Source organism: Sander vitreus, chromosome 1 (assembly GCF_031162955.1).
Source record: "Sander vitreus isolate 19-12246 chromosome 1, sanVit1, whole genome shotgun sequence".
Taxonomy (NCBI): domain Eukaryota; kingdom Metazoa; phylum Chordata; class Actinopteri; order Perciformes; family Percidae; genus Sander; species Sander vitreus.
This window is the reverse complement of record NC_135855.1, coordinates 18,331,698-18,359,019: the sequence shown is the minus strand read 5'-3', so window position 1 is coordinate 18,359,019 and position 27,322 is coordinate 18,331,698. Positions and strand designations below refer to the sequence as shown.

At 39.8% G+C, this 27,322-nt stretch overlaps 1 pseudogene; it reads right to left on the bottom strand.

The window, feature by feature from the left end:
• Positions 1–240: 240 nt before the first annotated feature.
• LOC144523135 (uncharacterized) overlaps positions 241–27,322 on the bottom strand; it is a 108,912-nt pseudogene continuing 81,830 nt past the window's right edge.

Sequence of the window (27,322 nt, the reverse complement as noted above, 5' to 3'; positions counted from 1 at the left end):
GATGTCACTTCCCCAACAAAAGACGCAAAAAAGGAGGGAAGAGTAAATTAGGCTTACATGTGTGTTGACTCAGCAGAGATAACGTTAATTCAATCAGGAGAGACTTCGTTTGCAGATATGCAAAAAAGATTTATTGTACAACTGCATAATAAAATGTACAGAGTCTTTGGAGATTAGACTCCATCGTATTAATAATATTTTAAAAGGGGTAGAGAAACAGGACATAACCCCCGATGGAGTCTAGAGACTGGTGGCGGCGGAGAAGGAGTCCGGAGACCAGACCGACAAGGCAACTGAGCAGTCAGCCGGAAGAAAAACAATGACCGGAGGCGGCAGCAGAGGTGGAGGGTTGAGCGCTTTGCCTGAAATGACAGCACAGGGAGAAAACAGATTTAAAGCAGAGTTGTAATGCTGTGATTGGTCCTTGAATTTCATGGCCAAGTCTGATTGGTTTAACCAAAAGTAGCGCCTCTAAACAGCTGATTTGATTTAAGAAGAAAAAGTAGTGATTGGGTTATTGACGTCTTCCTGAAAGAATTTGTGCTGAGCTTTATATTAGAAAAAGTTGATCTACAAGAGAATAGTTGAAAGTAATACAGAATGCCTGAGGTCCTAATTTTTCTATATTTTATATATATTTTCTTGCTCCATTAGTGGTGAAGGAGTTGGCTAAGGCTAACGCTAGCGATGTTAATGCTAAATATAAGCCAATAGTTGTTGTCGGTCTCCCCTTTTGTTGCACATGCGCATGACATACGTCACGATCAAACGTTAGCGATTGGTTATGGCAGATCCAGAGTGGCTCTGGGCAGATCCAATAGTTTTAAACTTCAACAGAGTACCCGCCTTCAAGGAAGTTAACACTTGTCAATGGAGAGTGGCCAGACAGAGTCTGGTAGGACCAGGCTACAAAATTATGTCTCCTCAAAAACAAAACCTATGCCATTGGGTTGCCAGGCCATGCAGCTGTGACTGGTCCAGATGTTTGTGTCAGCTCACCAGGGGGGCAGATACTGGGCAACTTTGGGCCACTATTGTGCTTCTCTAACCTCTGTGCATCTCTAAATGTAACTGTAAATAATTCATTAAATGTTTCATAAAATGAACAAACAGTCTCTCTTTTCCAAAAACAATACGTAAGTGGGGCACAGAGGATGAGAGCCAAACATTACTGGGCCTTGGCACAAAGTTTGAGAAAGGCTGTGATATAACACATGCACAAAATGAGCCATGCTGTGTCTTTTGTCTTGCTGTTGGTATTTGTTTAGTCTATTTTCTGCTGGACCTTGTGGTGGGGAAAGGCCTTGAATGAAGAATTAATTTCCCTCACTGCCTAACCTAATGAGGTTTGGTCTTTGGCCACCAGTCCCCCTGGTGTCCAAAAAATGGTTATTTCTATTTATTTAGTTTTGAAGAATTAGAATTTATGTAAATCAGGGGTCAAAATGACCCGTACGGTGTAAATACACTCAAAACAGTCAAAGAATCAGGTAAAACCAATAAGAAGTCTATTTTACATTATATGAACATTTAGAAAGGAGAAATGCAAATCATTTTTAATTCCAAAACTATATTTAGCAATTATTTTGTGAACGTTTTTTCCTCATCAAAACATTTTTTTTCATGGAACTTGTCCCATTTTCCCAAAATATTCTCTTCACATTTCCATTATTCTCCACATGATGTGCAGAATGTGTGCTTTCTGCAGATGTAACTCTTGCATTTCACACAAGGTACTTGTTTTACACTTGCATATTCCATGCATAGCTAGATTTGGCATCATAGGATTTCCATATTTTGATGCCATACTTGCAGGCTTGTTGGGCATGTACTGTCGGAAGGGACAGCGCCCCCTGAATTGAACAAGGCTTTCATCTGCAGCAGGGGTGTCAAACTCATTTTCACTAAGGGCCACACTAGAAAAAGAGAATCACACCGAGGGCCAGACATGGAGAGTTTATGACGTGCTTTTGTTACTGCATGTCACTTCTTTTTTTACATTTTGGTAGCTTTTTTCCTCATTTTTGTTGTTTTCTTTCCAACTTTTTTGTGGCTTTCTCAGACATTTGTCACCTTTTTGTAAATTTTGTAAAGTTACTTTTTCCGACATTTTTTGTATGCTTTTTGTCGCATTTTTGTTCACATGAAAACAAAATGACAAAAGTCATCAAAAGAGTTCCTTAGCCATAGAATTACGAAATCAAGCAAAACAATGATCATTTTTTTCATGTGTTTCGCAGCCTGAATATGAAAACTCTCTGCTTCTGGGGGAATTTCTGAGTCTCAAAGTCGGCAAATCTGCCATATGTCTGCTTTGAATGTCAGGTAATTGCAGTGTAAAAAACACTTTCCTGTGTTTTTGGTTTGCTGCACAACTAGGCGGGCCAAAATTTATTGTGAACCCAAATTGACATACGGGCCGGTTCTAAATCTGCAAGGGGCCGGATTTGGCCCGCAGGCCTTGAGTTTGACACATGTGGTCTACAATGACATGGGGACCAGGATTGTACAAGACAGGCAAAATTCCGACCCATTTATCCCATACATCTCTGATTGCAGCTAGTTTGTCTCTTTCACGTCAACCAGCTCTGGTGTTGTGGAACAGCCGAGATATCACATGAAATGACTCCAGAGACATTGTTGCTCGAAAGATCCGGATCGTTGATTGTCTTCGGTCTCTGACTCTGAAACCTCTTCCTCTACATCACTATTACCATCAAAAATCTGTGCTAAAACTTCTTCAGTTGCAAATCTTCCAGAGCTCATTTTGTAGTGTGCGTGTCAAAGAGATGACATTACAACAGTGAACAGGACAAGCGTGAGAAAGCTCCTCCTACTTTACATACTCACCTGGTTCTAAATGGGTGTTGAAAGCCAGTCAAATTGTAAATTTAACTACTAAAATTAACTACCTACCCACATCAAAGTCTCTGGGTCAAAATGACCCGCAACATCATCTTTGTATACAAACTCTGAACAGACATTCCATTACACATCAGTGTGTTCTGATTTAACAGACAAGTTCATGACCCTAAATGAGGAAATGTCATAAAATTTCATGAAGAAAAAGATAGGTTAACCAGTATTTTGGTCAACACAAAAACGGAAATGGGTCAAATTCACCCCTAACATAATACAAGGGTTAACTTAACTTTTTTTGTTTGTTTTAGTGTATGGTAATGATGCTGAATGAGCCAAAAAAAATTGCTTTGTACGCGGCGAAATTTTGGTTGGCCCCACCAAATCTAACTCCAAGGTTTTTTGAAAAGTTGGCAGCCCTGTAACCTTTCAACACACAGAGGGACAGAGGGTGTTGTGGGCAGGGCCTGAAGTTAACATTTTTTGACCACCAGCCACTGTGGCAGGTGGATTTAAAAAAAAGGATTTAAAAATCCACCTATCCATTTAAAAATCCACCTGCCACAGTGACTTTTTACCAGCCAGTTTTTTTGCCTCATAAAGGTGAAAAACAGGAATTGCTGTGTCTCTATGATCCTATCCTGTCCTATTGATGGTAGTCTACTCTTGGACATTGCGCCGTCATCACGTGCTGTAGTAGGGTGGCCTAATACTTCTCTGTTTCACGAGTTTATTCACTCTCGCAACTCCATGCATTTCCCAGAAGCCCCAATATGAAAAAAAAAAAATTAGCTATTTGCGTGATCACTGATAGAGGTAGCGATAGAGCCGGAACCGGCACAACAGAGCCAGGGCAGGAATGCGTTTCTATCCTGGAAAAAAACAGCATTTCACATTAAAGAAGAGAAGGGAGAACGAAATATAACTGTGCAGTGCAACCTCTGCTTGCCAACAACCAACCTCCTTTCAGCGTCCAAATTACTCCACCTCCAACTTGAAGAAGCATCTTAAAGTAAGTTATTTTGTTTAATTAGCCAAGGGTAGTCGTCTGCTCTACTTTTACTGGTCACCTTGCTATTTTATAGTTGACGTGCAACGTTACATTCTCCTACGTGCTGATTTACTAGCTCCAGAGCCGTTGAAAGACTGACTAGCACCGTTTGACATGCTAGCTAATGTTAGCTAATGTTAGCTAAAATTAGCCCGCGGTAGCTTCAAGACTGCGGTTAGATTTTTGTAGTATGCAGTTCGGGACTACAAAAGTACAAAAATTTGTACAAAATACAAAAATCTATCTGCTTGTTTAGGTATACATTCAGCCAGTTGGAACAGAAGAGCACACCAGAATAGGCCTGTTTAGTAAGCTGTATGTGATGGCCGCATTCCTACTTATAAAATGCAATTCAATGTGGAAGTAATCCAAGTATTCAGAATACGTTACTCAGATTGAGTAACGTAACGGAATACATTAGAAATGACATTTTTGGGCATGTATTCTGTATTCTGTAACGGAATACGTTTTGAAAGTATCCTTCCCAACACTGCACGTGGGACTAAGCAACCGCGTACCCTGCTTACGGATAGTTACGCGTCTGAATCACTTAATTCTCATTGGCTACCTGCCAATGTGGCAGGTAGATTGACAGTGTTACCCGCCAATTGCAAAATTCACCCACATTTGGTGGGTGGTCGGGTGTTAATTTCATGCCCTGATTGTGGGTGAAACTGGGATGTTTAAAACACAAAAGCAATGACGTCTGAAATGTGGGTGGATCGATTTTATGAAAGTGGAAAATATGATAAATATGTATTTTGTCTGAATGTCTGACATGCATGGCTACCAACTTCAATTTAGTTCGAGTAAGATTTGGTATCTGTGAATCCACAGCAGGGGTCAGGTACATCACTTCTCAACCCCCAAGAATTTTGTTTTAAATCATTCAGCAGCCAAATTCACAATTTTAACTCTCAGAGGTTTTAAGAGGATTTTTAGATATCTTCTTGAATTCTCCTTTTAAGGGTTTTTGCATATAACTGATCCCTATGTGTTTCATATCAAAATGTTCAGAACAAACTCAGCTTTCTGAACAGGGACGCCCACAATTGTTCCAGAGCAATGTGTAAAGAGACAATTTGGCCCTAAAGCAAAGATATTTCTCAAATCTCTGGTAAAAAAAACCCCCAAACTTACACCCAATTGTTTTGGTGCTTGAAATGAGTTTACAAAAGTTTTGGGTTCAAAAAAGTAGCGTAAATAAATGAAATAGTACATAAATGTCTAATATGAAATTATGTAATATCGGTGCGTCTTTTGTCCTCAGAGGGTTAAAGCATTAATCGATAAAAAGCCGTATCAATAACCATGGTCAATGATAAATAAGTGTGGTTGATCTGTACATATGCCAACCTTCAGACATCATAGCCTAAATGATGCTGATTAATCACCCTGAGTTCACTTAAAAAGTTGAAGTTGTTTGCTGGTTTATGATGCTATTCGATCATTTCTATTTGGTAATATGTGTAATTCACTTAATTGCTGTGACAGCCATCTGAAGGCAGCAGGTATCTGTTCCATCTGCAGTCTCTAACTTGAGTGAATGTGATGATGTCACTGTCAAGCCACACTTACGTACGGCAGATCCGCTGGCAACATTTTGTGCAACTAGTATCAGACTGTTGCAAAATACCCCGGATGGATGACGTGCTGAGGTACAGTGTGAGGCCAGTGACTGAGCATGCCTCCCAGTCTCTCAGTGTTGTTATGTGCCTCTCTGTCACAAATCTCAGTCCCTCCTGCAACCACTTGGATTTCATGCAAATGTTTGACGTAATTCCACGTCAAGAAAGTTTGATTATTACTATTTGAAGTGAGATAAAAGGCTGTGGATAAAATTGTCCAAGAACTAGTCAAAAAGTAGTGCTTATATCAAATTTAGTCTGGAGCTGATTTAATCGCAAACAAAATATAAATTACATTCAGCATATATTCATTAGAATCAGTTTTATTGTTCGAGTTCTACATATTTAAGACACATTACTGTATGTTGATGAGAGTATTTTGTAGTGTTCCTCACATGTATTGAACAAAGAAACCACAGAGTAAATAAAGAGTAATTTGTTTAGAGCAAGTGTGTCACTGTGGGGAAGTCAGTGAAGTGTGCTGGAGCTGGGTTTTGGTACAGTAGGGGTGCTGGTAATGCTGGTGCTTCTGTATGTGAGCAGGTGAGGGGGAGGCTGGTGTGCATGTTTTAGTGTGTGTGAGTGCATTATACTTTAATGAAGTGTGGGTGTGTGGGCACATGTTTATGTGTTTTTTAGGTTGACAGTAGTGATGTGATTTGGAGAGCCCATTTTCATACTGAGTAAGCAAAATGAAATGTGTTTGATGTCGCGCACAGTTTAATTATGTCCTATGCCAAGATGAGAATGCTCTTCAGTTGGCAGTGAATTAAATACCATTTCATGGGTGACCTTGCAGGGAATTTTGAAAAAGATGCCACTGTGGTACAATTTTAAGAGAGAGTAAACGTCTATGTGTTCAGGATGTTTTGATGCCCCAAGTGTTTCCCCACTCTCCTTATTTACAATAAAAACAAACTAAATTAATTCTTGAAGACTGAGAGCTAAAGTATGCCTGCAGCAGAATTTGCAAAGGGACAGAAACTGTATTACACACAAAAACAGACATTTCAATCCCTCATTAAAATTAAAGTTTAATACCTGACAGACATATTCATTAGTGTAAACTGTAAATAAAACGAGACCTGCTTTTGAAAAGAGTTGGCTGTTTGCTATCCATCAGTTAAAGGTACTCTGTGGAGTTTTTGACCACTAGTAGCGCTATGGAGTGAGCGGGTCCCTGTTTTGACACACATGCATGAGTATGGAGGGAGATACCTATTCCTGCTACTCCACTGATTGACAGTTGGTGATGCAAATGTTCCAAAGCTCTGAAATATAAAAAGAAATAGCTGTTCAAATGTTTGTCAGACCTCAGGGATACACACAAATATGTTCTGGTGAAAAACAGTTTACGTAAATACTTAAACACCACAGGGTATCTTAAAGTTCTCATTTGTAGATGTATGCATGCACGTTCATTATATGTAACAGAGTATCTGATACCTGATTAAACCAGCAGGCATAATATTGCATAGTTTCACAGTGATGTTTCATACAGAGACACAACAGTCCACCTACAATTTTGTACAAAAAAGATGCATTTGTTACTTTCTCTTTTTCCTGTTTGACTGAGCAATAATAATAACTTGCATTTATTACCAGGATAAACCCTGACAGGTAATGGTGTTCCTGTGCTTACTATTCACTTCCTTTCTGAAAGGCAACTGTACAGAAGACCACACAAATTGAAGAAAAGCTTTTATTGAACTTCATGTAAGGGCCTTTTCAAATTGAAAACAGCAGGAGAGCAATGGCAACACCACAAGCTGCGAAAACGCTTTTCCTTATTTTTACAGTGTTTATTTATTTATTTCTCAACTACAGCAACAACGTAGGTCATTATCGCATAGAATATGGCACACTATTTTACCACCTTACAAATACATGGACAATGAATGAGGTAATCACCAAAGTGTTCTCGACTGTTCAGCAACAACCGCATGGAAAATACTTACAGTGTACCCGTATTGTATGTGATGTGTTTTAAATGGATAATCCTTCCAAATGTTTTATTTTTGAAGTTTCAATGTAGTGCTATTTTAGAAAACAGCTTAGAAAACAGTTTTTTTTTTAACTTGTTGAACTTAGTAGAGAAGCAGTGAGACTTGCTTGGTTTCTCAGATAAAATACAGAGATAAAAAAGAATGAGGGAAGAAAAGAGCATTAGTTGTTCTATTGCTTCTTGTTCGCTCTGGGAATTCTGCCGTCTTATTATTGTGTTTGCTAATTTAACATTAGCGAGGTCAATCGTTTCACTTTGTTCCCCTTCCCAGTAGGTCTGCTCCTCTGCTTGGCTGATACATTGACTTTGCAAAAACACCATTTGACTTGTAGAGATTTCAATAGATAATGTATCTTCTCACAGAAGACTTGGAAGCGTCATCATTTTCATTGAATAATGGGCAGAAGTAGTTGAAACCAAGAGATATCTTTTTTTTTTCTAGTCTATAAATCTAGTGTTCTCCAGACAAATAATAGCCAAACAAAATTTAATACAAAAAAACAGAAACATTTCCGCCTGATGCATGTATATCCAGTGGATTTATGAGGACTATGGTTAACTGCTCCTCAGATCTCTGCAGGGTCAATCCAGACAGCTAGCTAGACTATCTGTCCAATCTGAGTTTTCACTCCCACAACAATGTTACAGCGGCTCTATGCAGAGTTAAGCGTCGCCCATGACGATTGTGATTGGTTTAAAACAAATGCCAATAAACCAGAGCACGTTTTTCTCCCCCAGAATGCTGTGTGGAGTAGCCAGACCCTCCTCCGCTCCGCAGCGTGTGGATGGTCTGGCAAAGCGAGACAAGGCTAGACCACACAACATTCCTGGATAGGAGACAAATGTGACTCTGGTTTATTGGCATTTCTTTAAATCAATCACAATCGTCTTGGCAACGGTGCCGCTGCAAAATAGCCTCGGGAAGAAACTTGTTTTGGTGGAACATGTGCACATAGAGAGGCAAGCTCTGTAATTAAAATAGCTGTCGAGTGTGTGATGAGAATGTTACTCAAAAAAAAGATTAACATAATTTGATTGTCGGATGGAGGATATTTCCCGAATCAACCCAGAGTTTAGAATACCAACACAAAGAAATCGAAAGGTGAGAGACATCTGGCCTAAAACAAGTGGAACCTCCGAGGGCACCGGAACTACAAAAACTTAGCCTACTCACCACAATTAAAGTCCATAATGAAAGTGCAAAAATGTAAAATATATCCAGCATCTGTGTATTCCTGATGAACTAACAGTTACTCGCTGTTGCTATAGTCATAATTTATTATCCTCATTTTGCACTCATGGTTAGCATTCAAAAAATTCCGCTGCTTTACTGCCTTGCAATGTAGTGTCTTAAGTCACACAGAACTATGACTTGTTTACCCAGGGCTCCAGACTAACTTTTTGCCTTGGTCACACTGGTGCGCCTAACTTTTTTTTATTTAGGTGCACCAGCACAAAATTTAGGTGCACCCAAATTTTTCCTTGCGTCGCCATTAACGCCACAATTTCAAGGTCACCTTTTTATCATGCTCCATATACATTCATATGTATATTATGTCAATTATTTTAAACAAGAATAAGGAGTTACAATAAGGAGGACATTGTTATTTTTTTTATTTGAAGCACAATTATACTGTACTCAAAGTCTTGCTGTCAAATGCCCCTCAGATGGCCAACACCTGTAATTTGGCCTTCTTCCCCTTTGGCCTTGGCTAAACCAGCTTGCCACACTCCCTAGCATCAAAATTCTCCAAACTGGGCCCCTCGACACTGATTCTTATTAGATCTTCCACTAGTCCAGGACTAAAAATCATATCTCTGTATTTTTCGGCTGAATGGCGATACACAATATATATCTCTATCTCTAATATATATTTTTTTACAAAGTGGGCTAAATGTTCAGTTTTAAGTCAAAGACACTTTTCACAAGCTCTTTTATTAAAACAGATGTGATTAAAATAAAATGCAAAGACAGGGTTTCGTTCCCAATTTGAAAATATACAGCTGCAACACATGTAAATTATCTGAAATAAATAGCCTGGGATATATTTAAAAAATATATATCTCTGAGAAAGCTCCTTCACTTGTTTTCAACAACAATAACAGATAGCCCAGTAGCTCATATAGGGAGAGAGGGGTAGTGCGATGGACTGAAGCCTATGCTAGCTACTCACAGAGTGACGGCTGACTCATTATGAATGGGTCCAGCACGGGTCGAATGCACTTTGGCGGGTCAGCGGCGTTACACACGTCTTGTGTAGGCTATGAAATGTCTGTATCGTCACTGCGCTGCATTTTTATGAACTATGATATTCTGGCCATGGGTCACATCTCTCGCCCAGGTCCAGCAGGCTCCATCTCACACGCTATGAGCCTACTCAACGAACTGAAGTTAGTTGCATTTATTAACTTCTAATGTGTTTTTCGCCGTGGCGGCCGCAATAACAGAGAGTTACCAGCAGAAACACTGGTACCAATACAGGTTTCCCTCTCATACTTAACAATATACAGCTGTGTTAATAACAATTAAAACTGTAGACAAATGTCAGCATGTGGACCGGCGGCGCTGTGTCTCTCCATGTTGCAGGGGAGCGTGTGTGAGTGAATGGGAGGGGGGGGGCTGTGCAGAGGAGAGATCCAAACACAGGCACGGCTTTACAGAAGGAATGGGTCATGTAACGCAACATTAAACCATATCGATATAAACGACATCGCTTCGTTCGTGGAGAGGCAGCGGATGCGAGGACGTTAGGTGCACCGAAAAATCTTAGTCGCACCCTTACAAATTTTGCTCACATATGCGATCAAATTGGTCGCACTCTAGAGCCCTGTTACCCACACCGCCCCCTGCTGCATATCTTGCATAATTACATGCATATCTGATACATTGTCACTACTTCATTACCGCACCATGTTAAAACCACAGATGTACGAATATTCAACAATAACGTGCCACATCGATTAGTAGTTTTAATGGTTGAATATTCAAATAGTCGACTATTCTGTGAAACTCCCACTTGACATAGAAAATAAGTAAGCGCTGATAGGGGTTCTGACTGAGAAGCTAATTTGCGTATTTATTCCACAGTAGTCAATTAATTCATACATTTTATTGATCCCCAGTAGGGAAATTACAATTCACACTCTGTTTGTTCAAAGTCACTACACACAGGCCTGAAATACTCTCTCACACACACACACACACACACACACACACACACACACACACACACACACGACCTATTCATTCATAGCGATGCCAGAGTATGTGGTCTGCTGGACCAGCACCCTGGGCAGTTGGGGGAGTACCGTGCCTTGCTCAAGAACACCTTGGCAATGCCCAGGAGGTGAACTGGCATCTCTGCAGCTACCAAGCCACTTTGGTCCGTACGGGGATTTGATCCAGCAACCTTCCGGTTCCCAATCCAACTCCCTACGGACTGAGCTACTGCCACCCCAAATTTATGCCATAGAGGTGACTGTACTTTGTGGCAGTGTTCCGAAACAAACAAACAATACAACCTGAGTTTAATATGTAATTCCTGATAACACCTTTAACAGCACAGCTAACTGATCACATTAGTTCATAATTAGTGTGGTTAAAAAGTAAGAGGGGGTAATGAAGAGCTGGTAGCTGTCAGGAAGTTACTGTGATTTGACAGTGAATTTGAATATGAAAAGGAAGGGTGCTATATGCATACAAGTGAAAATATATTTTATCAGGAAATGAGATGAATACAATGCAAACAACATAAAACATCTTGAAAAGTAGAGTTTAGTCTATTAACAAGCCAATTTAATAACAAAACAGCTATGTGCCTTTTACTGTAAAAACAACCCTTTTCTATTAAATCCAACCTAATCTCATGAAGAAAACGGGAAAATATTGGATGTAGGAAGTTAACTCACTCTATTAACTGTAAAATCCTCAGATTTAGAACAATGGTATAAAATCTGTCAAGTTTTCATGGTGCTCAAATACATGAATAGAGGAAAACTGAGAGCACATGTCAAAAACACAAACAACAAAACAATGGTCATTAACAAAAATTGCTATCCTGTCTGTTGGAACATTGTGTCAAATTACATTTAAAGGTGAAACAATTGGGGATGAGAATTCAGACTATATACAGCACAATAAAACCTTGATATAGCATCAACAGAGGTTAAATGACTCTTTTAGTGCCAGCACTTCCATCAGTAGTGAGCTGTGGGAACTGTGACCATATGGCGATGATAGGTCACAGTAGACAGAGGTCCAGAGAGAGCGCCTGAACAAACCCATGCTGGCAGTTAAAATTAAAAACACCCTGTCAAAATGCAAACACAATTAACTGCCTGCTTTTATCCCAAGGGATGCACCCTTGCAGGTACATATCTGTCTGCGTTTTGGCCTCTGGCCCTGGACTGGCAGAGGAGCGGAGCATAAGGTAAATGAAATGGAGAACATGGTCAGGCCTGGTGGGTGGCAGGCACAGGGCAGAGGGGTGCCAGCCTGCCAGTCTCCTCCTTAAAAAGAGAGGGTTAGGGGTCAATAGAGACAGTGTCTGAGCTGGATGAAACACTCCTGGACATCAAACAGCGTGAGGTCTTACAAGGCTCATTAGGAACGAGGCTGCAAGTCTTTTAGCGTCCTCTTTATTGTGTTAAATAGACACACATGTGTTCCCATGGTGAACTATACTGCTCACCTTCAGGATGTGGGAACATAAGCCGTTCCAATACAATAGCCCTGTGATAAATGCTACTTTATTGGAGCTCAAAATGTTTTATTTGTGCTCCCAGAGCAGTGTTGATTCACCTCTGTGGTATTTTCTATGGCCATCATGCTGGTGTATTTGGTCACCTTATATTAAAAGGTGTACCAAAAAGGTTGTTCTTATTACTCTATTTTGCATATACATTGTAGAAAAATTACAAAACGATAACTAATTTTGAGTTACTGTCTAAAACAAGAATTCTACATGTAGCAGATGTCTGCATAGCAAAACAGCAGTAATATGAGCAGTCTAATATTGTGCAGGGGTAGACTCAAATTATTGAAAACACCTCTACCACAGAGGTGTGTCATACTAGGTTTGATGCCAATTAGCACATTTGTCAGGTATAAAAGAACAGCGGTATCAGATTAGCTGTGCCACCAAAACAGGAGAAACTGTCAATAAAAAACTTGCAATACATATGTCAGGGGATTAGAGGAAGAAGCTGAAACTATCTAACACGGACATGATGGATACATAAAAGGAGTTAACAAATTCTGCTAACTGGCATCTAGCCTAATATGACCCACATTTGTAGCTGTGGTGATGTAGGTACTTAAAAGTTCTTTTTCATGAATAGTTTACAACATTTGTTGTTATGCTGTCTTCTCTGTAAGTCAAAGTGTCTGCGATTCTTTAGACACAGGACGTATGGGAATTATGGCACATTTACACCAAGCAGTGAACTCTTCTCTTTTTTCTTTTCTTTAGGAAAAGAAATCTTGACAATTTAGTTCGGCTTGATTTGTCAAATGAGGACAGTGGCAGCCAGTATGTGCCGTATAATCACAAAACACCGTCTTTGTTCACGTTTTTGTACCAATTTTTTTTTTCTTCATATTTTCCGGGATAAAGACCAGAGATGGTAAATTATAGCAAATGTACTGGCAGATGCGCTAACTCAGTTTCGATTTACTCGCCATAACATTTTACATTTAAAGCATAATAGACTGTGTTCCTGTAAACTAATCCATGTAACTTCTGTTTACAGGCCTTGGTTTGCTTGTCAATGAGCAGTGCAAGTCTAAATAGAGGAGGGACATGTACCTCAAGGAGAACTTTCCACTGAGGCCAAAGAACATGAGCTGCAGGTAAAATGAACCCCATAATTAGGCTACATTAATATCTGCAGTTTATGGTAAAAAGTTTATAAATGAGGTGGTTGTGTTTGCACAACAGACGTCCACAGTGCCAACTGTTATTGTATACCAACCTATTTAGGGAGAGTATATATTCAAACTTACCAGCTTGCTGTCTACCTACAAAACTGGACATGAGGATCCAACTTTTCTACTTCTTAAGCCCTATTTGCACGGGGTTAGTATTACCTGGTGACCTTTAGTTATTTGTAATAATTACAGAGGTTGTCTGTGATCTTAATCCCGTGCGAAGCGGCCATGTCTGTAATTTGTAAAGTAAAAATTCCCCCGCAAATGTCCTACCATATTTCGCCCAACACTGAGGTCCTGTGATAATATTAGTCCTGTGTAAATCAACATGCCTGTGATTTGGCGGGGTTGTATATCATTTTTCAAGGTTTTTGTTTCCTGTGCGCCTTTTATCCTTCTTTCGCAATGACGGATATGGTGCGGTGCAGCAGCCTAGCCCTGGTCGTATTTGAGTAAAATCACAGGCTTCGTATATCCTGTTCGAATGCACCACACGAAACTCAGATGTGGGGGGTGATTTCTAAATCACACGAGGGTTTAGGATGATACTAATCCCGTGCGAATAGGGCTTTAGAGTTAAAGGTGCAATGTGTAATACTGACAGTTTAAAGTAGTTACTGCAGTCCAAATTCAAAATATTGGAGAGAGTCATCTCCCCCGCCCCCTCCTCCCCGGACCCGAAGTTCACGGGGTTGCCAGGTTGAGAACGCAGCATCCAACAATGTTGCTAGACGCTTGTCTCACATAGCCATTACTCCACAGCGCAGTAGCTAACGTTAGATGCTGGCTATATTGATAGTCATAAAAGCCCATGCTCACGCGGAGCTCTGTACCCGACTGACAGCCAGCCTATCTCGGCATAAAATTACTGCAACAACCGCTAAAACATCATGACCTCGCTGTCCTCTCTACCCTACTGACAGACACACTTTCTCGGCTTCAAATTACGCCAACAACCGCTAAAAAACACCACAAACTCACGGTCCTCTCTACCTGACAATTTCTTGGCTTAAAATTACTCACGTCCGCTGAACAGGCTACACAGTTGTTTTGCCAAAGTTAAATTGCATGTTTCAGTGTGAGTACACAAATGTTGAAATGACTGAAAATGCCCGTTCCTAGTAGCCGTGATACATTAGCCTGAAGCTTAATGCTTACCTGTTCAAGAGGAAATTGGCCAACTCTGCATCCTTTTGGGCTCTAAACTGTCTATTTTTCAAATACATCTCCAATATTTACCCGGGGTTTGTTAAGTCTGTGGTCATCCAACTGTTTGGAAACATGTCAAGGTTTTTTAGGTCGGGTAGAATCTATCTCCGTTGATCCCGTTCGTTTGTTTGCTGCTTCCATGGCTGTAGCGCGCTGGGTTTGCATTTTTACAGATAATGTGTGAGTGTCAGTTTGAAGACTGGTTTAAAGGCAAAGTGAATTGCTTTTCCGGTCTTACATGACATTTGCATAACTATTAAAATGGCTCCCTGCCCAAACTTTCATTAGCACCATCTTCCCTGTGGATAGTGTCATCAGTATGAGAAAATGGCCTAAAATCTTTTGACATTTTGGCATTTTCAAACTGCTGATTGCTGATTGCTGTCACACAGAGATATTGTTTTATAATAACATTCCTTTGGTATCACTGTTCTGTGGACTCTACATTTAAAGTGGAGTTTTGAAATTGAATATAGGCTACATTGTGTTGTGGCAGATAGGAATGCAGATTCTCTGAAAACCTTATTGTTCATTCACAAATGGCAAGTAATAATTATATTACTGTAAGTAATACCAAAAATTATCACGGTCCTATTATTGTAGTTGAAAATAGCCTGCCACATTTATTATCAGACAGGATGCTGCTTTCTATTAAAGTAGCTACAAGGAACTTTTAAATGTTTCTGAAGCTCAATATTCCATCTGATGATAATAAATGACCTGTAACAGCAAACGAGACTAACGTGAAAAGAACGTTATTTTTATAAAGTTTTTATTGATGCCTTTTCCCGGGTCCAATTTTCCCTGCAAAGTCACAAAATGATTTACAGCAGGCAGACCGGCTCTACAGTAACACATTCAGATGGGTCACAGATTTCAGTGTAAAACCGGAAAAGCCAGCCAGGTAAAAGAAGATTTCTTTATATAGGCCTAATTGTATTTTAATTTCATTTTAGAAGTTATCTGTTGTAGTTATGACTGATACTGGGGTAGGGCCATCACAGAAAAAAAGGAAAGTAAATGAAGAACAACTAAAAGCTAAAAGGTAGATTGACAGGCGATGGGTAAAAACCTGAGTCAACTTCGGTCGGGCTTTCAACAGATGGAGACAATTACAAGATCGTAAATGATTCTAAACCGACCCTGAATTGACCCTCTTCCTCCTAGACAAGCAGTGGCGCAAAAAGTGGATATGCGCTATAAGCGCTGCATAGGGGCGCAGCACCATGGGGGCGCCAAAGCGATGGTAAAAAATAATAATAATAAAAAAAATTCTATATGTAGCTGCTGTTGTGTGTTTCTAAATCATTTCTGCATTTCCTCAATGTTATATAACATTTTAGAGGACTAACAGACTAGAGTAGGCGCCCTATCTCATAAGATTCCATCATAGGTTGTTGACATAGAAGAGGGGGCGGGTGGGCGCCATGAGCGCTGAGCGAGCAGGTACGAGTAGTGAGTTGTCATTTATGGAAAAAGACGGATAAAGCAAAAAAGCTGTCGGGGGCTAAAAATAGAAAAAGGGAAAAGAAGATGGCATGTCAAGGGATGCGACAGCAGTTAAATAAGTGGATGGTGAAAGGCAACAGGTAGGATTTAAAGTGTGACGTCTGTGCTTGGAGGCTTGTAAATATGCATGTAAACAGACTAGCTAGCATTTGCTAACACTGGGAATGTAGTAGCCAAATGGGGGTTTACAGCTAGCTTAGAATATGCAAAACCGAGGTTGCTGAGCTGAAAACTGGTAAATATAAGGTAGCATGTACAATAAATGACAAGAATCTGGAAAACATAACTAATGCAATAACTCTGGTTTACCATGGAATCATGTAAAGATTTGCTACCAAACTTGGAGGCTTGCAAATATTCATGTTAACAGACTGTTCTCAGACTAGCTAGTGTTTGCTAACATTAGCAGCTAAAGTAGGTTTTACAGCTAGCTTAATGCAAACCATTGTTGCTGACAGCTACATTTAGATTTTGGTTAATCCCTATGGTACCAGTCCCATGCATGACATATCTCATATTAAGGTAAAATAACAACTGGTAAATATAAGGTAGCATGCACAATTAATGATAAAAAGCTGGAAAACATAACTTATGCAATAACCGTGGTTTACCATTAGCTGTTTATGTTAGCTATGCTGTCAGACATACAGGCTATAGTTACATCTGTTGGGTGACATGGAAGCTGTAGTTACAGGGTCACATCATTCTCTTTAAAGGTATGTGGCTCTCCATAGTTGTACTTTTTAAAATCCAAAATATGAATGTAATTTCAACAGCAGCACAACCTTACTGCATCATAGTTGTCTTATCAGATGCCATCACTAGGCTAATTTAAGAATTGAATTTAGGCTGCTATATTTAACAGTGAGTTCATTTCATTCAGGTGTGAGGATGGTGGATCAGGAAAGACAAGAGAAGGCAACAGGTAAGTCTAACATTAGGTGGAAGTGTAGGGGGAGCCACTTGATACCAACAGATTAATTTCTTAATATATTTAATATAGAAAAACTAATATGGAAAATCTATTACATAATGTTTGTTTGACAATATGTCTTAGTGGAGAAGAACACAGGTAAGGAGTGAATGAGACAGACATGAGGTCGGTGATGGCATCAAGTAAAGATGAGACCAGTGATGAGATCAGGTAGGAGTTCTGTTAGTTAGACCACACAAAACTAAATGTCCAGTATGGTTTGAGGTTCTGTTGACCAACCTATTCACTGTGTCCTTTTTGGGGGAAAAATTGTGCAGACAGAGATGGAAAGCTATTCACTACTCAAATCACATCAACCAGGGGTGACGATTAGGTTGCCACTTGTCACAATTTGGTTGCTAAGAGCAACCGGGCAACCGTTAATGTTGAGCCCTGATATATGTATAAAATTGTTGCTGTATACCCCTCTGACACTGGGTAGTTGCGCCCCTTAGACAGGTATGTAATTTGTCTAAATAAATCAATTATACTGAAAAGCTTCACAAATGCATGTCATCGGTTGAGGGCTTAGCTGAATCTGCTGCCACCAGTCAGGAAATCTAAGATCCACCACTTCTAGAAAGCTTGGTCAATATCTGAAAATAATGGCACCAAATGGAGACAATTTTTAATAAAGTATAGTGATTAGCAGACCTGTCAACAAGGGACACTGTTAGACATGGTTCTAGCCTAGAAAACATCTCCAGTATATCTCCAGTATATTGGAGTTTGGGTGCCTGAATTGTTGCGCATTCTCTGCACCTTTTGCTGCGGCTACTCTCCCTCTGGCTGCTGCCTCAGACCCTATCGCTGCTTGTAATCCACTTTTCCAGACTTTTTGTTGTTTTGCGTCAGTTTCTGCCACAGATCCAGTGTGCAAGTCTAATTCTTTCTCTTTCTCTTTGTTTCCCTCGTCGTCTTGTTTTTCTCCCTGGTCTGGCTCAGCAGTGTCTTCAGCACCCATGCTAACATCAGCGCTGCAGCTGCTAACGTTAATATTAGCTGAAGCAGCACACTCTTTTTGTTTGGAAAATAAATCACTTCATTTAGCATATTTTTACCCGAAGCCAACAGTGCTTTCTTTGTTTTTCTCTCTCTTTTTCTCGGCTTCCCCCTTTGGTCGTTTCGTGCCGCGATTCATTTTCCTTAAGCTTGGTGGTGGTCAGTGATAATGTATTTGCCGCAAAAAAAACATTTTTAACTATCATAGGCTTCTATATTAGATGCTTGCTCTTGCCGTAAGCATTGTAAGCATTTCCATGGCAACAGGAAGTTGTAGACATCACTGTTATGCCTCGGATTGTGGGTAGTGTAGTTTTTCTCCATAAGATCGCAAATAAAAATAACTTTTTGAAAAATAACAAAAGACAAATTATTGTTATTATTTTATAATTATTATATTCTTTTTTATAATATAATTCATCCACACATTTAATATTAAATTACAAAACATTCAAGAAACATTTTAGGCAAGTACTTATTCAAAAACAATTTATACATATTTGTCTGTGTGACATTTGATGTGTTTTTTGTTACACCATGACACACACTAGTGTTACAACAAATATGCTTTGTCGGCTGCCTTCCAGTATGAAAAAACTGCGTCAAGATGACGCTGCAACATCATGCTGTGCTGACCCTACAACACTGACCCCGCTCGCTGGCCTGATTTAATCATAAACGAAAATAACTATGCAGCATTTGTGAGTGCGAGTGTGCATCTTACTTCTACAGGGCACAGCTAACCCTGTGACACATACCATTCTTCTTAATAGACATGCATCCTTTAATACTGTTAGCTAAACACCACTATAGCTCTGATAAACGCTACTGTACCACAGCAATAGACCCCTATTTGTCACTATTTGCCACTGCTTAAGATGACAGGTCTCTCTTAGCATCAAGGTTATTTAGCTCTTATTTTTCAAATACTGCACCATTCATCATCATCTGTTGACATAGTTCTCATTTCTTTCATTTATGTAACAATAATAATAAAACAATAATTTCTTTTTTTTGCCAAGTACATTTTTACATATACGAGGAATGTATTCTCTGAATTTAACCATGGGAGCAGTGGGCAGTCTGGCGCCCGTAGACCAGCTCCAGTTGTAATGCCAAAACCTACATCAAGGGCAATGGCAGGAGTTACCTAGCATGCATGTCTTTATGTAGGGAGGAACCAAAGGTTATGCTATTATAACCCTAGTTCTATAAGCACCGGCAGAGCCCTCTACTGGACTCTATGGGTAATACTCCTCCCCGAACCGAGCATGCATTCACACACTGAAATTTGCATAAACGAAGCCGGCCAATCAGGATGTGCCTACCTAGAACTGTGCAGCTGCACAGCATAAAAGGCAACGTGCCCGCTGTCTGACATCCTAGGCCCTCTTCAGTGACAGCATAGGAGCGACAGGGCCCCTAGATAGAGGGCTCCGCCTGTGCTTATAGAACTAGGGTTATCTTAGCATAACCTTCGTTCTATCTTACACAGGCTCCGTCCTCTACTGGACTGTATGGGTACAGTGGATGGAGCCCGATTTATAAATCCCTGTCGCAACATAACACCAACCCAACCACACTGATACTGACTGACTAAAGGCTAGTGGCCGCAGCAAGCCTTCTTCTGAAAACCACGCCGCCATAGTGGAAAAGTAAGGCACCCCTGCTCACCAATGTAGTACCCGACTGAGCTGGGTAGAGCCACGGCCTAACCTTGCAGGGGTCAAAATACAAGCAAGGACACCCCGCACATCATATCCCCAGAGTCATCAAGGAGCAGGGAAGCATATAGATGTTTCACACCCAGAGGGGGGTGAGATTTGACACAACTGGCACACACCCATCCCATACCAGTCCTGTGTTGTTCCAGCGAGCACAGACTCCGAAAAGGAGCCTGACATGTACAAGAGGCAGAACCGTATGAACAGACCAGGCATAGACCACGACGCTGCCGTACATATGTCCTCGACACTCATCCCACCGAACAAGGCCGCCGACACAAACCAGAGCAGGAGGGTCTCTTACAGCCTGCCTGTGGGCTGTGGAGATGGGTTAGCTCCCTAAGTTCTGGGGAACAAAGGAGAGATTTGGTCTGAGAGTAGCCGCGCTGTGGCCACCGTGTTAATTTGTTGTTGTGAAGGCAGAAAGATCTAATGTGTTTTCCACACTTAATTATTTTACCAGCAGAGTATAATCATATTTGGAGTAATGCCCTGGGACATTATTAATTTGGTCCTGGTATACTGGGAAAAAACCAATGCTAGTTAAATTATCAACATTTTCCGGCGTATGAAATTAATTTGCTGTTTAATAGAAAATAAAAATACTGGCTGCTTTCTCTTGGGTATAATTTCCCATTTGTGAAAATTAAATGGAAATTTGAAACAAAGATATAGAAGATCACTAAAGGTCAATTGTCTGCTAACAAGCCCTCTCTTCCATGTAAACAAATACATTGTATCTTTTAAAATGGCTTATTTTAAACTGGTAAATGAACTGGAGAAATAAGTGCTAAAACAATTAAATAATTCTTCATTTTACCATGTGACGTGTGGTGGTTGCCTAACATAAAGTATGTTGGAGGATAAAGCATAAAGGGACATGCTGCTGCAAACAAGCTTTTGGGCTTTCTTTAACTGTTCATTAGCTACCAATCTCCCCTGGCAAAGAAGCAGTGTAGTGACATGAATATCTTTAACACAAAAAAATAACAGTTTACTTCAGTGTGTCTGCTTCACACAGCTATCCCCTGCTGATGTGCCTCCTGATGGGTATGCCATCATGGAAAGTAATTGTCATTTCCCCTTTTCCAATGAATTATTGGCTATTCATTTCTATTTGAAATCTACATTCTAATTAACAGGTTTGAAACTACATCAACAGTGGTGATAACCACTGTTTTATTAATAGAACATGCCTGTCGCAGAGTCTCCAACAAAGCCAAGGCAAAGATGGATGTCTTGGCTTTAATTAACCAGAATTATTTACTGACTAGGGCTGGCTTATGGGAGCATCACTCATGTAATGGATATATTAGCAAAAGACTGAAGGGATTAGCTTCTGTGGAATTAACAGACTGTGGGCAGTTAATTATATGGAGTGAAGGTACTATACAATATTTATACTATATTTATAAACCAATACCATAGTGAGTGCTGTATGTGCATATATGCTTGTGTATGTAAACGCACATGTTTTATTGTTTTCAAGCAAAAAACACTTGCATCCTTGACAAGATGGATAACAGAATGATGCCATCTGTCGTTCATTATGCAGCCCATGTCTAGTGTGTTTTCCTAAATCCTAAATCAATTTTATATACTATTCACTGGAGTTGCACATCCAATGGGACTAAACTGCTGTCGGCTTTCAAAACTTTCTCATAATTCGTGTCTTCTTTTCATTATTGTCACAAAGTTTATGATCATGGAACAGCAATCTGAGCCACAGTTAAGGACTTTCCCTTTTAGCTGCCAAGCAAGTCAACAGCTACATAATAAGTTCCAGTGATGTCCTCTGATCTGCAGCTCTTCCAGGGCTACTCCCCTTCTCACTGTGCCTCTCAGTATTTCAACTCTTTGGCCCTCAATCCCAGCACTAGATCAGAATATAAACTTCCTGTTGTGTACATAATGGGTTGCTTTAATTTGTTTCCCAGCATGGTAATATTGAGTACTGTATGTACTGTATTTGACAAAATCTATGGATATTTTCAATGCTTTGTTCTTCACATGGAATATACTTTCCCAGCATAACAGTGGCCGTCTCAAATTACTTTTTATTTTTCAACTGATCTCCATGGTTAAGACGTTTTTCCATTACATCTTTTGAAAAACCTTTTATAAAAGCTTGCACCTTTTTGTAAAAAAGTATCATTATGTACTGAGGCAATGCTATTGATTACTCAGGTTCAGAGAGCAGGCAGCAAACTTTAGCTTTTCTTTCAAATGTTCAGTGACAGTGAATAAACATGCTTTACCATATATAAAACCACTATGTGCTGATTGTTGGCATGGTTCTACCTGACACCTTTTTTTTCTTCATTTCTTTTTATCTGTAAGGGGACTAGCTGGTCCTTCTAATGTTTTTATATGAGCTGTATTTACCATCATCAGCCAGTCAATGTTAGATACTAACATAATATTTTCTTAAAGTGGAGGTAATTTTGAGGGACCCTAGCCTTGGTTAACTTAATCTCACTGTAGTTTTTTTGTTGTGAGAAAAACACCCCCTGAAGAAATGTATGAACATAGCGTAACACACACACATGCGCACACACACACACACACACACACACAGACACGCACACGCACACACACACACACACACACACACACACACACACACACACACATATGCTCCCCTTTAAACGCCTGATGTAATATCTTCCAATAACCTGTGTTCTTGAATGTCAAGATAAATAGAGTCACATTTGGATTCAGAATTGAATTCCAATCAATAGTTGTGTTCATCTGAAACAAAAGCAATCTATAATGTCTATAATACGTGTGAATGCAATTAATGGTCTGACATTCCGCACTGAAAGCTGTAGAGCAGTCGTTCTCAATTTATGCTTACTTAGATCAGCCTCTGCCTCCATTCCTAGTGGCCCTCCGTTCAGTTATGTGGTCTGGTGTGGTCATATTTTAACTTGTGGTAAATGTCAGATGTTATTGCTATGATTCATGTGGAATGCTAACGGCTAGAAATGGTAAACAGAAAATGGTAAAATCAGCAGAAGATTGGTCTGTGTTTGCAGTGCTGGTCACCAGTGGGTCCTGCTTGGCGTTTATTTAACATGACACATTTCAACAGCACCTGGGGAGCAAGGTCATGGCTGCACACTAACACAAAAACACACACATGTATTTGTACACACACACACACACACACACACACACACACACACACACACACACACACACACACACACACACACACACACACACACACACACACACAGACAGACAGACAGACACATACATTCTCAGAATCATTCATTTCATATTGGACATCTCTGCTGCCACATTTTTTTCAAATCCTGAAGGGCCACATGTTTTTAATTATTGACATTCAGGTGAGGATTAGCATTTCATGCTGTCTGACCCTGCAGAAATAAGTGGCAGTGGGCTGGGTAGGGAGGACAGGAGGCTGGGGACTGGTGATTTTCAGGGACGAAGAGGAGGCAGAGGAATGGGCTGGGGAGGTGGAGGTGTAGTGATTCACATGCAGCGCAGGAGGCCTTTCAGTATCACCCCGCACCCCTCCCCCAAATCTCAAGAGGGCAGGGGGGAATTGATGAAACGAGCAGGAAGGCCTAATTAAAGGCTCTCAGCTCAAACGCATTGATGTATTACATCTATTATGCCACAGTTCGATAGGTCTGCCAGGCCGGGGCTGCCACGGCTACTGAGTCCCGCCAAACAAACTGAATAAATAATAGCAGCTGAGAGGGAGAGAGAGAGAGAGAGAGAAAGAGAGAGAAGGGGAGATGAGTTCAACAAGCATAGTTGTGATGAAGCCTGCTATAGCCATAGGCATGTCAAACAGGCTCTGAGATTTATATTGAGTATGTAAAGCTCCATTTAAAATCTACACAGCAGGAGGGAATGAAAACAAAATGCAGAAAAAAGTATCGGGAGCCAAAGTCAGTAAGTGTTGATTTAGAGATTTTGTCAGCATGTTTTTTTTATTTTTTTTATTAAGAATGCCTAATGTTTAAAATAATGTTGAAAAACTAAAATGTGAATTTTAATTCAATTAATGGACAAAGCATTAAAAAATTCTGCAAAAATTTCTAGAATTTAATACAGTGTGATACAAAATATGAAGAAAATTAGAACCCCGACCCTTGTTTTGAAACAATTCATGAAACTTCACTTCATGCCTTGTTGATTAATGTGTAGCCTTGACTGTTTCGGGAGCTTATAGCCTACCAATTCTCAACAACACATGGTTCCCTTTGAGATCGAAGATTAAATCCACCAACAACTCAACTGCTTATGGATATTATTTAGTTTGTCACTTACAGTGCATGGGAGGAGTAGAGGAGGTAATGAGGTTGAATTATGCATTTGTTTTCATTAGGGAGGAGTGAATACGCGTTGATCTGGTTTGTGGAGGGGTTGTGCAGAAGAAGAATGTGCATTTATAGAGGCTTGGGGGTGCAGTGACGAGGAGACTAGAAAACAGTTCATGAAATGATGTACACATTTAATGTAGTCGTATAGGGAGGGATGGAAATGAAATCCGTACGGGTATATAAAAGATAAAAAGAGACTACTACTTTTAGCCTCATGCTTTTACATTTCACATTTCACTAAACTCAATACTGTTATTGGCTAATTTACATGGTTAATGAATACAGTTCTTGATGCAGTCAATCTCTGCAACTATGTTATTGTATGTTTTTACTAAATTGGCAGAGAACAATTTTACCTTCAAGCTTTATCTTTATTGGCCCCCAAAGAAATTTTGCCTTGCAGCCATGTGAAACAATGAATGCCCACATACTTGACCATAAGACACATAAAACATTAAAATACACATCTGTTTAAACCTTCTATATAAGTTCACATAAAATACAGTGTAGATAAAAGTGACACCATTAACATACAGTCAAACCTGGTGTACATTCTGCCATCACCATTCAACTTAATCATCATTGCTTTTCCTCCTTACTGTGTGCACCATCAATAATTTCCTTGACAAAGTGACAAGAATGTCATTGCATATTTGAAATTGCCCACAAAAACAAAGGCAGCTAGTACACTACAATATTACACAGCATGTAAGATGTCTCTGTGTATGAAATAAGTATTGAAAGCTGAAAATTGGGAACACTTGGGCATGAAAAATCACAAAAAAGAAACAATTAATAACCGGCTTTATATTATTATTAGTGCAAAATCTCCCAAATGGTCCATGGACAAGTTTCCATCCAGTAGAGTACATGAGACTATGATGTGGTGAGCCCTTAATGCTCAAATGAAGAGAGTAAGCCCAGGAAACACGGTGGACATGAGGTGGATTCTGTCAGTGTAAATCCAGCAGCCAACTACATAGAGAGGGATTTAAAAACAGGACAGCGACAAATTCAGTAGGAGTCCTTTTTGGTTCTGGCAAAGTGACTAAAGAATTCTGTGTGCGTTTGTCTATTTTTGTGTGTGTGTATACGGGTGTGTGTTGTTGTGACAGTGGGTAAATATATGTCTTTCTGAGCACACGGAGGAGCAGATTTGTGAGACAAGCTCGAGCAGTTGCCTTCACAGCAGTGGTGAGATTGGAAGCAAGTGGTTTCTGAGCCAGTGTGACTGATGGCGTCTGTTAGCAGCGATGGCGCTGAGAGGACGTCTTGTTCTGGCTGCAGGAGGAAGCTGAAGCTTCCGGAAACATTGCTGTCCTTGGAGAGGCTGCTGAAATGACATGACAAGCCCGGGCCAGTGTTTCCATTCACAGTCCTCTCAACCTTCTGACACTTTTTTTGCTTCCACTTCTTTCTTATTACAAGGCCCCCTAACACTCCTTGCCTTCCATGTCTTCCTTCTTCTGTCACCTCCTTAACATACTGTATCCCTACCACCACGGCTAAGCTGCCTCTGTCACAAAAAGGCGACTGTCATCACAGTCCAGTCCTGCCTACATGTTTCTGTTTTCCTCCAAGAGAAGGTTTAGAATACCTTTCATAGGTTCACATAGGTACATCGAACAGCTGCTAAGTTATATTTTTGCAATCTCTTTCTGTGATCTTTCTTTATCAAAGAAACTGTATTAGGTAAGATTCTAAACCACTTCTCGAGGCAGGTACCAATCATTTTTCTGAATAATTTCTTTTGACATATTTAACTACATGTAACTATAACTACAAGACTACTATAAATATTCATCTTTATTACCTATTTGCAATAGTTATAATAGCTGATACAGGTTAAGACATTACATTTACATTTGTTTTAGTAGTATAACTAAGTTTATGGGAATTTTTCGAACGATGTAGTGCCATGTTCTTGTATAGCATGCATATCATAGGGAGGTGTTTAGGGTGGATGGTGTGTACAAAGCACAGGGCTTGTATATGAGGTTAGATTACGTCACATCAAAATAATAAAACTAAGATAACAATGTCTGCAGTGTCAAGTTTTCCATGTTGCAAATCTGTCTTCAACATTTTGGAACTTGCTTTGCAGACAATCAACACAGTCCTTTCACTTCCACTTACTTTTTTCAGAGATTCAAATCTGCTCTTTCAGCTTTTGAGAAGTGACTCGACAAGCATTTAAGTATACAAAACAACGTGGCTTGATTCTTCCATCAGAGAGAGCTTAGCAATACACAAGATTAAAGTTCATTTTTATTTAAAAAAACTAACTTAAATACTTGTTGACTAGCTTCTCATAAGCTGAAAGAGCAGATTCAAATGTCTGAAAAGAGTGTTGAATCTCTGAAAAGACTGGTGAATGTCGGCATAGCAATTTTCAAAACTTTGAAGACACAGATTTGTAACATTGAAAACATTACGCTCCACAATTTGAAAGCAATTATTTTAGACTTTCAAATCTTATTTTCAAACGTTTTAATGTCATTTTTCAGTTTTAAAACCATCAACCTTTCAAATCTGAGTTTTAATGTTTTGATATGTAATTCGCGGTAATCTCACTTAATGCATCCTGTGTGGCAAAGCTCAGACAACAAATGGTTATGGTCAGGTAAAGAGTGTGATTTTGGTTAAATGTTAAAGGGATATTTCACCATTGGAATAATGAATATATCTTTAAATTGGGTCACTTATGTAGTAGAAATGTGAAAAAATTTAGAAATTGGTGGCTCCTAGGCCGAGAAAAGCCAGAAAATTTGTTTTTGGCTCATGTGGATGAAAGACACCAAATCCCAGAATGCGCTTGCTTCGCTGCTTTAGCGTCTACTCCCAAGCAACACCTACCCTTACAGACAGACAGTGAGACGATCAACTCAACAAGTGTGTTTTATTGTCATTTCAACCATATACACGAAACAACGTTTCACCGTGGCTCTAGTGGTGTTACACATTTAAAATATATAAAAACGACCTTATATAAAAACGACATACGAAACAGGCTACATTTAGTGAACACACATTATATGCTCCGTAAAGTTCAGCTAACACATAGCTACTAGC